Source organism: Gymnoscopelus braueri, assembly GCF_963280865.1.
Source record: "Gymnoscopelus braueri genome assembly, chromosome: 1".
Taxonomy (NCBI): domain Eukaryota; kingdom Metazoa; phylum Chordata; class Actinopteri; order Myctophiformes; family Myctophidae; genus Gymnoscopelus; species Gymnoscopelus braueri.
In genome coordinates this window covers 4,115,959-4,128,537 of record NC_137603.1, presented here as the reverse complement: position 1 = coordinate 4,128,537, position 12,579 = coordinate 4,115,959, and the positions used below count along the sequence as shown (strand labels likewise).

Genomic DNA, 12,579 nt, shown 5'->3' with positions numbered 1-12,579 from the left:
TGCTCCACCCTCCACCTCCAATGAGACCCTGACTCCACCTGCTACACCTTCCACCTCTACTGAGACCCTGACTCCACCTGCTCCACCCTCAACCTCTACTGATATAGAAAAACAACAACTAAAAACTAGAACAACAACAGTACGGTATCCAGACAAGAAGTACACCCTGGTGAAGGAGGAGAAAACCTGGACAGAGGCTAAAACATGGTGTGAAACCCACTACTCAGGTCTGTGTGTCATCCACACTGAGAGAGACTGGAATGAGTCCAAAGCAGCACTGAGAGAGCCAGTATGGATTGGTCTCCATAGAAGAACCCCAAAGAAAACCTGGCAGTGGTCCAATGGAGACGACTACTTTTACCTGAACTGGAAGGGTGGTGTTGATCGCTGTAATGATGGGGGTGCAACTGGTGACAAATGTGTAAAATATACGAAGACATTGAATTGGCGTGTACGTCCATGTGGAGAGACCCCGTTTGGATATGTGTGTCAAAAAGGTATGACCTTCCTTATACTATTCTAATGTGTGCGTGCGTGCGTGCGTGCGTGTGTGTGTGTGTGTGTGTTGTTTAGGATTAGATAAACCACTGGTTTAGTTATCACATCTGAAACAGTTTGTCATTCAATCTAGACAGTATTTTATTTCAACATAGATAAACTCTTCATCATGAGGTCTCACACATTAGAAGGAAAATACTAGAGCCCGACGATGCCAGATTTTGGGGTCCAATTTTGGAGAGTCCTAGACCAGGCCAATTACCAATGTTTTGACCTAGGGGTGCGTTCGGAAATTGCGCACCGGAGCGCACTCGCCTATTAGTTTGTATTGGTCAGTGGCCAGGTTAAAAGTGCTTAACCTGGCAGCTACATATTTGCTGATGTTGTCAAAAAAGTAAACTGATATATCGGTGGGGATCTAGAAAATATTAATTTCACTGTCAAATCAATTAGTCAATTCCTTTGAATAAAGACTGATACAGTTACTAGTAATTAACAACAACTTGTCTCATATTCACTTTAAGTTACTCAGGACAACGGAGCAACAGTGAAGACATACATTATACACCGCAAGGCACACAAGAACTACAAAGACGCTGTTGAAGAATGTAAAAAACAACATCAAGGAGACCTAGCAAGCATCACTAACCAGAAGGAGCAGGAGGCCTTTGACAAGATGTATGGGTCAAAAAAGGGGGGGTACTGGATTGGCCTGAGATGTAAACCCTTGAGGTGGTCCAGTGGAGAACCATTTCCTCCTCTGAGAGAGATCAACATGGATCGTCCAGACAAGGCTCGCCCAGAACGCTGTATGACCATGATGGCTGATGGGAAACTGGAAACAGAAAACTGTATGAGTCGGAAAGCCTTCCTGTGCTACAGAGGTGAGTACACTATGATAACACAGTGTGTGAGAGTGTCATTGAAACACTCTTGAACAATCACCAGTCTCCATATTGCATTTTCTAGTGTTCTGACCCAGAGACACGTCCATGTCTTTATGAAACCATCTGCTCTCCATTCTGATGCAGAACGACACACTGCTGACACTACAGATGCCCCCTCTACTGAGACCCTGACTCCACCTGCTCCACCCTCTACTGAGACCCTGACTCCACCTGCTCCACCCTCTACTGAGACCCTGACTCCACCTGCTCCACCCTCTACTGAGACCCTGACTCCACCTGCTCCACCCTCTACTGAGACCCTGACTCCACCTACTACACCCTCTACTGAGACCCTGACTCCACCTGCTACACCCTCTACTGAGACCCTGACTCCACCTACTACACCCTCTACTGAGACCCTGACTCCACCTACTACACCCTCTACTGAGACCCTGACTCCACCTACTACACCCTCTACTGAGACCCTGACTCCACCTACTACACCCTCTACTGATACCCTGACTCCACCTACTACACCCTCTACTGATACCCTGACTCCACCTGCTCCACCCTCTACTGAGACCCTGACTCCACCTGCTACACCCTCTACTGAGACCCTGACTCCACCTGCTCCACCCTCTACTGAGACCCTGACTCCACCTGCTCCACCCTCTACTGAGACCCTGACTCCACCTGCTACACCCTCTACTGAGACCCTGACTCCACCTGCTATACCCTCTACTGAGACCCTGACTCCACCTGCTACACCCTCTACTGAGACCCTGACTCCACCTGCTATACCCTCTACTGAGACCCTGACTCCACCTACTACACCCTCTACTGAGACCCTGACTCCACCTGCTACACCCTCTACTGAGACCCTGACTCCACCTGCTACACCCTCCACTGAGACCCTGACTCCACCTGCTACACCCTCTACTGAGACCCTGACTCCACCTACTACACCCTCCACCTCCAATGAGACCCTGACTCCACCTGCTCCACCCTCCCCCTCCACAGCCTCCACCTCTACCCACACTCAACAGTCATCCTCACCGATTTCAAAAGGTAAAATGCTCACTAACACTGCAACATCATCAGTCTTACTTTAACTCTGAGAGTGTATGAATGGGACCAAATGTACCTGTAGAAATTGATAAATTAAAGACGGTTTAAGTGATATTTGTTTGTTAGTGAGTGTTAAATAGCTCTATATTCTCATAGTAATCATTGCTATAGAGTGTTTGTTCAGTAACAGGGGTCTTCCCGTCTCTCCAGCTCTTTAGTAAACAGAAAATACATTTTCAGGTCGGGATACCAATGTCATGCAATCAGGAGAGAGAACTCATACAGGATACAGGACAAATAAGTGATATTGGAAGTGAAAAAATTAATAAAGAGCTTTAACTTTAAAGTAATACTAGGTAACTTTTTAAACAACAGAAAAAGAAAACACAGCTCATGGTGACTAAAGCTCCACTGGCTAAGAGAAACGATCCACAGATCGTATAAAACAATTAAAAGAACGCTTTTTGAAACGCTTCCATCTTCCGGTGAAAACAAATGGAATTCTGGGTAACAGAGGAATAAACAAACGGCCTGCAGTGACGGTAATGACCAGCAGAGGCTGCTAAAAATCGTTATTTGTGGACCTGCATTGTATATATTTAATATATATGTTTAACAAAACATATCACTTAGCTCACCTTTAATAAGGTACTGTGCAATCTTAACCAGTGCTTATTAGTACAAGGGGGGAACGGCGCTTTTACACATGAACAAGTTGTCTAACCCACCTTAGCTCAAATCATTTACTACTTTTTTTTATATTTATTTATTTATTCTCCCTGTGTTGCTTATTTGAATTACTATTAGGAATGACATGAATTCAACACGCATCTGCAAACAGTAAACTGTGTAAAACAGACTCATGTTATGTGCTTGTAGAGACAATAGAGGCATCAGAATTGGCCTCTTTCCTTCTTATTGATCAACATTGTCTGCATTATTAATATTAATTATCATATTTATCAATATTATTACTATTCTTCTCATTATTGTGCATGCGTGTGTGCCTGCGTGTGTGTGTGCCTGTGTGCGTGCGTGCGTGCGTGCGTGCGTGCGTGCGTGCGTGCGTGCGTGCGTGCGTGCGTGCGTGCGCGCGCGCGTGTGTGTGTGTGTGTGTGTGTGTGTGTGCGTGCGTGCGTGTGTGTGTGTGTGTGTGTGTGTGTCCTCTCATCTCTCCTGTCTAACACCAGGCAACCTGCATTTCTACGCTGAGAAGAAAGACTGGATGAATGCTCTGAGGTTCTGCATGGACCATGGAGGCAGCCTGGTGCACATCACCAACCACGCCGTGCAGGAGGAGGTGGTGCAGCTCTTGACAGGCCTAGCAGCAGATGTGTGGGAGGGCGGTGCGTGGATCGGCATGGAGAGGAACATCTTTGGCTGGGAATCCCCCTGGGAGTGGGACTGGGTCAGTGGAGAACGAGTGGACAACCTGGATAACCACAGACATGGACACTTCCCCGCTGACATCTACATCTATCACTGTGGAAAGATCATCCTGGAGGAGAACCTCAAGCATACATGGCTGGATGACTGCTGCTACCGCATGAGACCCTTCATCTGTCAAGGTGGGTTGTTGAGCATGTGGTGGAAAGTAACTAAGTACATTTACTCAAGTGCTGTACTGAAGTACAATTTGAGTATTCCCATTTTTAGTACACTACGGTACATATCAGAGGCATTTTTTTAAAACCTTTTACTCCACCACAATTATTTGACAGCTTTAGTCACTAGTTACCTTGTAAGATATAGATTACTATTACAAAACATACATAAATCTATTCACTTCAGCTATTCGAAAATAGCCGATCTACAAGCTCACAATGTGTCGCATCCCGATGCGTTGTGAGCTTGTAGATCAGCTATTTTCAAAAGAATACAGTACTTTTGAGTACTTGTTACTTGTACTGCAAGTATATTTTGATACCGATACTGTTGCATCTTTACTCAAGTAAAATTTGGAATACAGGCCTTTTACTTGTGTTGTGATTTCTTAAAAGTCTCCCTCTAACTGAGGGTGGTCAGGGATGTTTCAGTTGAGTCGCGTGTGTGCAGAACAAAATGACACCAGGCAGTTTCACATGGCAATTTTCTTCAATTGTAAAAATAATAAATTTTAATTAAAGCGCTCAATTTGATTTTACAGCAACTTAAATATCTTAAAGACATTTATTAGGAAACTTTTAAGAAAAGCTCATGTCACTGTTTTGTTTTGTTGTGTTTGTCCCTGTACCATCAGGAGGTGAACGCCATGCTGTTTAGACTGCAGTGGAAGTTGGAACCGAACGCAGTGCCTGTTGCTGGATTCACACAGAATTATTACATTTCCTACAGTTTGATTTTAACGTTGTTATGCTTAGATCTCAAAGGTTCCTTAATGTATGTATGCATGCATTTGCTTTGCCATTCATCATGGCTTACTGTTGAAGAAACAACAAACTCAACAGCTAAACTATAGGCTGTGCTACTGTTTGAGTGTGGAAAGGCTCTGATAGCCTACATATTGCCTCTTTCATTATTCCAGAGAAACTCTCCAGCCTGGCTTGAACCAGCTTCTGCTGTCATTTAATTCATGTTTATTTCCTGTGAAACTAATTGAGTTTCTTTGTGTGTAAAATGCTCCTGAAACACAGTTTGACATGACTTGTTGGTGGAAATAATTCTGATAAAAATAGTAAATATATACAATCCCTTGTGCTGATGAATTATGAGACTCATTCATTGTGTAAATTAACCTAAGTCAGCTAGTTCACCATGCATTGAAAATTCAAACCTCACAACCGCCTCACCACCAGTAGCCCACTAGATGGCAGTATAAGACCAATATGTCCTTAGCTTACAGTACTGTATGTGTGGACAGTTACTCACATTTATCAGTTCATCTTCAAAGACATCTTTGGATGTAAAGCCAAAATGTTGACATCAACATGAATGAAAACTAAATGAAAACTCAGTGCGACATGTTTTGAGCTTGTAGATTGGCTATTTTATTTTCACAATATTTGAAATAGGGCTTATGTGATTAATTCATAATATATTTTTGTAAGTTTGGTCCCTACAGTCCCTTCCTAGAAATGTGGTGGAGCCAAAAGTACAATATTTCTATTTGAAATGTAGTGAAAGTCATGAGCTTGCAAAACTAAAATAAAAAAGTGCTTAAGAAAATGTTTTTTTATAAGTAGTCCTACAGTACTCAAGTAAATGTACTCAGTTAAGTTGATTTAGATTCTCATGTATGATAATGCGTAGGTTCTGAAATGTCCTTATTTACATTCATTAAAAATTTGAACTTTTTCAAACATGTTTTGTGTTTTCCTCTCAGAAAAATGTAATTACATGCAGATTTATCTCCCCTAACATTGTTGAAAGGTGCATTGAAAATACAAAATGTTTCAATACCATTCTGTCTTAAAATATATTGGTAATCAAAAGTCTTTTGAATAAAATGTCTGTGACAGGTGTGTTGGTAAAGTAGCCTATGCATACAGATTAAATAAATAAACAAACACCTGAACACCGTCTTCACTTGCTCAACAAAGAAGAAACAGTTTAGTACATTCTGTATGTGATATTAACTCCAATGTCTAGGACAGACACATGTAGTTTATAATCAGACAATGAGAGCAACCACAAGTGTGAACAACAGTTCAACAAGTGTCTTACCTCTTTCAGCCACTGTTTCATTAAGACTTTCAGGGATCATTTCTATAGTTATGGACTGGAGAAATTAGTTTCTAAAGTGTTAAGTCTCTCTAACCACGATGATGAGTAGTGATACTGTTCTATGAACAGTATCACTGAATTGAATTATCCATATTATTGGATAATTAATATAATTATCCTTATAACCTATTCTGCATATTTTGTGTCTTGTGACAATCGGGTCCAATATTTAGTTCAGTGACCATGGAGCTAAAGAATGGTTCAGAAGCTGTGTTCACGTTGACTCTTCCATTGGAATCAATAGACTCCAACTTGCTTCCTGTTTCCTAAAAAGGTGTCCACCTACGTCACGCAGAAACGGGAAGTAAACCGGAGAATGCGACTCTTGCTATTTTCCTCTTGGACCGTAGGTCGTAAAATAAAAATCCTTGGGTTATGACGCAACTTCCCATATAGGCGCCCATCAGGATAGATTTTCCGCCATTTAATGTCAAGGACCCCCAGTTTCATAGACCAGTGGTTCCCAAACGTATTAGCTCGAGACCCAGAAGAGAAATTTGTTATCTCCCCAGACCCAAGCTAGTGAAAATTAGCCTGGTAAACCCTCCCTCCGGAAATCTCATTTCTATTTGATTCCTGGAGTGAGTCTGGCATGAACCGCCTCTCTGCAATATTGGCTGTGTATGCCAAACGGCCGCGCCTATCAGCGTCGTCGCTCATTGTTCTGTGATTGACAGCTTACGTTGGCCAATCAGGTGGCGAGTTCGAGTGAGCCAAAAACACGAACGGCAGCCATCTTTTTCTTGTGCGGCCAATTCTCCGCTATTTTTTTACTTCAAAAAGCTCTCTAACTTCTATTTTGAGGCACGGAATTTACTTATAAGATATCGTTTGGATAGAATTTAGTTGTTTAACTTCATATATGTGGTCAATTAATCATGACAAAGCCTATTTAAAAAATAATAATTAGAGAACCGGTAGGGGCGGGCAGTGACACCATTGTACCCGAAAAAGGCAACCCATTTTGGGTATGGCTGTCTCAAAAGTCCCGTCGCGTCACATTAAGACTGGTGAACTGCTGATTGGCTGAAGGGGGAAAATTATCATTGGCTGAAGGGGTTGTCAGTCAACGGTATTACTCCCGCCCAACTCCAGCACAGCCAATATTGCAGACAGGCGGATCAGGCCAGACTCACTCCTGAAATGAAATGGAATTGAGATTTCCGGAGGGAGGGTTTACCAGGCTAAGTGAAAATAGCCGATCTACAAGCTCACACGTTGTGAGATTGTAGATGGGCTATTTTCACTACTTCTCTTTTTTTTCCCCTTATTTATTTATTCATTAAATTATTTAGAAAAATCATGACATTTATTTTGAATTCATGAAAAATGTCTGTCGGAATGTCGGGCAGAAACCTCTCAATCTCCATATCGCATATTTTAACTTTTTCTCGTAAATGAACGTCCTACTTGATCATTACTACAGCGTCACACAAAAGCATCCAAAGTAGCAGATCTACAAGCTCGAAACTCGAGATCTGCTACTTTTGCCGTTTTTTTAATTTGAATCGAGAAAAGTAACAGATAATAAGGAGATATGAGGTTTCCACCCGACAGAGACGATAATGATTTTCCATTTCCGTCAGTGTAAAAATCCTCAGTGTAAATGTAACTCTCAGAGTCTACAGGACGGACCCTGCGTTGAGAACAACACAGTCCTATAGATCATATGATTTACATTGAAATTTAACCCATTCAAATCGGGAACGCATCCGAGTAACCACTTTAACCATTATTTTATACTTTGAGCTATTCAAAAATAGCTGATATACAAGCTCATAGCCGCTATGAGCTTGTATATCTGCTATTTATCTATTCTTATCGTGAAAGTGTGTGGAAATCTTTTAATATAATATACATTTAAAGCGAACATGTTTAAATCAAATATTTGCTTCTGGGGGATTCTACAAATGTCTTCTAAATCCTAACAATAAAAACAAAACAAAAAACAAGGTATGTTGCTATGTATATCAGTGGTTCTCAAACCTTTTCATGTCAAGGACCACCCAAAATGATATGTATTTAGCCACGGACCCCCATCTCAAAATATTTTGTTCCAGGGACCCCCAGAAGTAAAGATTTGAGTTCAAAGTGTATATATATATATATATATATATATTCAGAGATTTGCACACATTTTCGCGATTTCTTTCCTCAAAAATAGCAGATAATACAATGAGCTTGTAGATCTGCTATTTTTGAATAGCCAAAATAAATCTTAAAATGTCACAGTATGTGTTCCCGGACTGAATGGCTTAAAAGAAAAGAAAAGAAAGAAAAGAAAAACAAACGTTCATTTTGACATCGTTGTCACAAGAGAAGCAGAACCTTTATTCAAACAAAACATTCACATTTTCTCATAAATCATGCCGAAAAAAAACCAAACGAGGCAAAAGCCGGAACTGAGACCAGCGCTCATTAGTGAATAAATTAAATACAGCTGGTTCCTAGATAAGATACTCACTGGTACGGGTCATACTGGGACCAGTACGACCGTATACTGGATCATAAAGCCTTGTGTGATGAAACAAAAACAACAACAAAAAACAAGGTTCTGTTAAGACGATCAAAGCAACAATCAAGATTTGTTTCATCTCTTCATTTGCTACAGAGTAGCTGATGCAGGGTCACAGGGTCACTGATATTTGATTCACAGTTATAAGAGTAAACACAACCAGAGCCTTTTTTCTGTAGACAAGTTGGACCAGACTGGACTGTAATACAGCCACCGTGTTGCTGCTTTGAACCACTTAGGACCCGGAACGAGATCTGTGTCGTTTTAGATTTGAGCTATAATAACCATTATTTTATACTTTGGCTACTTTTGAAAAATAGTGGAAATTTGTGCAAATATTTGAATATCAATTCTTTTAAAGCAAACATTTGTAACTGTCAAATGTCTCAACAAATGTCTATTGTTGCTATATATCAGTGGTTCTTAACTCTTTCACTGCCAAGAGTATTTTCATAAAGTACTCCCCCAGTGCCAGCAATTTGCGTTTTTTTTGTAATTTTTCATTCAAATAAATAATCTGATTGGGTTTTTAAACCCATAATACAGTTCTACCAGTAGAGAGCAACAAATCGACACATTGATGACCTCGCTGGCTCACTCGCCCCCTCCCAAACAGGCTCACGTCACATCCGGTCATAACCGGATGTTGACATTTTCGACAATCGTTGATCGGGCTAAATTACGATGTGATACACGACTACGATGACTGATCGTCACCCAGACCAAAGAGAGTAGACCTGGACCTCTCCGTTCGTTTTTTATACCGTGTGAAAAACCGTGACTTTTCCTATTCTGGCCGAAAATGACCGCAGGAAAAAAATGAGAACCGGAAACGGAATCTGCGTCATGAAACCGGAACCCAATGAGTCTGAAGGAGTCAGGAAGCGAAAGTGATCATGAAAAATAAACAGAATAGCGCGACCACAGTCAAAAGTAAAAACTCGGGATTTCTCGTGCTGGCAGGGAGGGTACTCGGGAAAAACTCGGGATATCTCGGGGCGTGGCACTGAGAGAGTTAAACTTTTTCTATGTCAAGGACCCCCAAAATGATATGTATTTGGCCGCGGACCCCCATCTCAAAATATGTTATTCCAGGGACCCCCCAGAAGCAAAGATTAGCGTTAAGTGTTCGCTTAAAAAAATATATATATATACTGCTCAAAGAAATGTAGGGAACACTTTGATCCCTTAATTATTTGAGTTTTTTCATGAACTGTGTACATAATGCTAACGAAAACTGCGCAAAAGAATTAAGGGATCAAAGTGTTCCCTTAATTATTTTGAGCAGTATATATATATTCAAAGTTTTGCACACATTTGTAAGAAAAAAAAATTGCAGATCTTCATATTGTATATCTGCAATTTTTTTATAGACAAAGTATAAAATAATGGTTACAGTGGTTACACAGATGCGTTCCCCGTTTTAATGGGTTAACCACTTAAGCCCCTATGCTTAGTTAGCCCGGAGTCCACCAAGGCTCTACACTAGGCCCCCCTCCGGCTTCCGCTCTGCAGAACATATTATATTTCTAAGACTTTGCTGCATAACCTTTGTGCTTCTTTAAGGTCAAGTGTCAACTGATGCGTCACATCAACGGAAGTCACATCAAAACAACTCAAAATGTGTGGCGGACCTTTTCGCAGACAGACAGGGACAAATGTATCGTCACAGACGCTTCGTAAAAACCTTAAAGGCCATTTTTTTTTGCTTTGAGCAACAACCGTTGAACGTCATGTCGCACTTACGTGTCTCGCGACGTTGTGAGTTTGAGGCGTTCATACCGTCTCCCGACTCACGCGTGATAATGAAATGCAACCCAACTCGAGCAAGACCCGGAAAAGTCGCGCTGTGATTGGCCAGTGGTCACTTTGAGTGACAGTTGTGGCAAACGCAGTCCCCACAACATCATTTACTATTCTGTGCCTATCGGTACATAACCCTCAAGTTCGCTTGAGACTGCACCCCTCCGTCGCGGTCCGGTCCAAAACTAGACTTTATTAGCTAAAAAAAATAGTTTTCTGCGGTTGTCGGAAAAAGATTGCCTCCAGCGGGATTTGATCTCGGGCCTCAAGGTCGGCGGTTTAGCGCCCAGCGAGGCACGCCACGAGAACAGATGGAGCGCTAGGGTTTTGGGCTGAATTAGACTGTAAAAATGCCCCCACCGTTCCCTCTGGGGGCGGAGTCCTTGTTTTCTCGTTTTTGCATTCAGCCAATCGCAGGGCGGGGTTTGGACGAATGCAGCTATAGAACAATATTACGCCCGACTCACAGGTGTCTCCCACAAAATGTAAACAAGGAAGTGAATGTGGTCTCGTTGCATCGTTCTCGGGAGCTTTATTCAGCTCCCTTTTTGTGGTTTCGATGTCACCTTTCGTCGATGCGATGCGATGGCCGACACTCGTTGCACAAAGCTTAAACTGGCCTTTAAGTCTAACACCAGATTATCCTCTCTGAAAAATAGGCAATCTACAGTAAAAAGCTCAGAATAGGGATGCTAGGGTTCAAGTGATTCATCCATTTAGACCGGGAGCGCATCTGTGTGTCATTTTTTGATTGCTTTGGCAATTAAAAAACAGTAGATCTACAACTCATGTATGAGCTTGTAGATCTGCTATTTTTGAAAAAAATCGGGAAATGTGTGCAAATCTTTGAAAAAAAAAAAAAAACAATTAATTATATATATATATATATATATATATATATATATATATATATATATTTTAAAGCGAACATATTTAACTCAAATCTTCTGGGGGATTCTACAAATGTCTTCTAAATCCTTTTTTGGGAAAAAAAATTATTTGCTATATATCAGTGGTTCTCCAACTTTTTCATGTCAAGGACCCCCAAAATTATATGTACCGTAAATTTCGGACTATAAGCCGCGACTTTTTTCCAATTTTTCGACCCTGCGGCTTATATAACGGTGCGGCTTATCTATGGATTTTTACAGCTAACGGCCACTAGGGGACCTTCTAAATCTATGGATTTTACACCCGCGGCTTATAGTCCAGTGCGGCTTATAGTGCGAAAATTACGGTATTTGCCCATCTGAAAATATTTTATTCCAGGGACCCCCCAGAAGCAAAAAAAAATGTTAAAAATGTATATATATATTCAAGGATTTACACTTTTTTTTTCCACAGAGTGCCGCGCTATGAGCTTGTAGATCAGCTATTTTTGAACAGCCAAAGAAATCTAAAAGTGACAAAGATGCGTTTCCGCTCTTAATGGTCTTAATATGACAAACATGAACACGTTTGCTACAAATACATATTAATGCCCTCCAGAACATCGCTTTCAAAAAACAAAATCAGCCGGCTCAGAACCCAAACCTACTGTGTGTGGCAACAGCACCAACAGGGTCTAACATGACCCGGGTCAGCTCTGGGCCAGAACCACAGGAAAAACCCCAACTGGACACAAAAAAAAAGAACTATAACGGTAGAAAACACTGTCACTAATCATCACAGTCAAGATGAAAGTTTCATTGCTCTGAAACATTTTCACTTCTTCACTGATATTCATGCAGTTTAAATCTATTGGATTTAAGGATGTGTTTCAATATTTCAAGTCATTTGAACAATTAAAGAGTACAAAAACGCCACAATGGAGGTGCAGTGACTTTTTTCACATCACAGGCCTTGATGTATAGGGCATAGCAGTGGCAGCCATTTTCTGGTTCCACTTCAAAATAGTCAATGCATTTTTCCCATTGACATTTCCAAAAATATTTATATCAATTAATTTAAGCCTAGAATCAAGCCATCCAGGGTCCTGGTGAATCATGACCATACATTATTTTTTTCTGTGATTTAAAAAAAAATTATATTTAATTATATGATATACTATAAATACCCTTTGTTTTGCCGTTTTCAAAAAAGTTT

The 12,579-nt window shown here is 41.0% G+C and overlaps 1 long non-coding RNA gene across 1 annotated transcript; it reads right to left on the bottom strand.

Moving 5' to 3' along the window:
• Positions 1 to 8,468: 8,468 nt before the first annotated feature.
• Positions 8,469 to 9,777, bottom strand: LOC308086695. Its single transcript, XR_013933262.1, has 2 exons — positions 9,713 to 9,777; positions 8,469 to 9,120 (listed from the first exon to the last, which is right to left on the bottom strand). It is a non-coding gene; the product is annotated as an uncharacterized lncRNA (long non-coding RNA).
• Between the last annotated feature and the right edge of the window lie 2,802 nt (positions 9,778 to 12,579).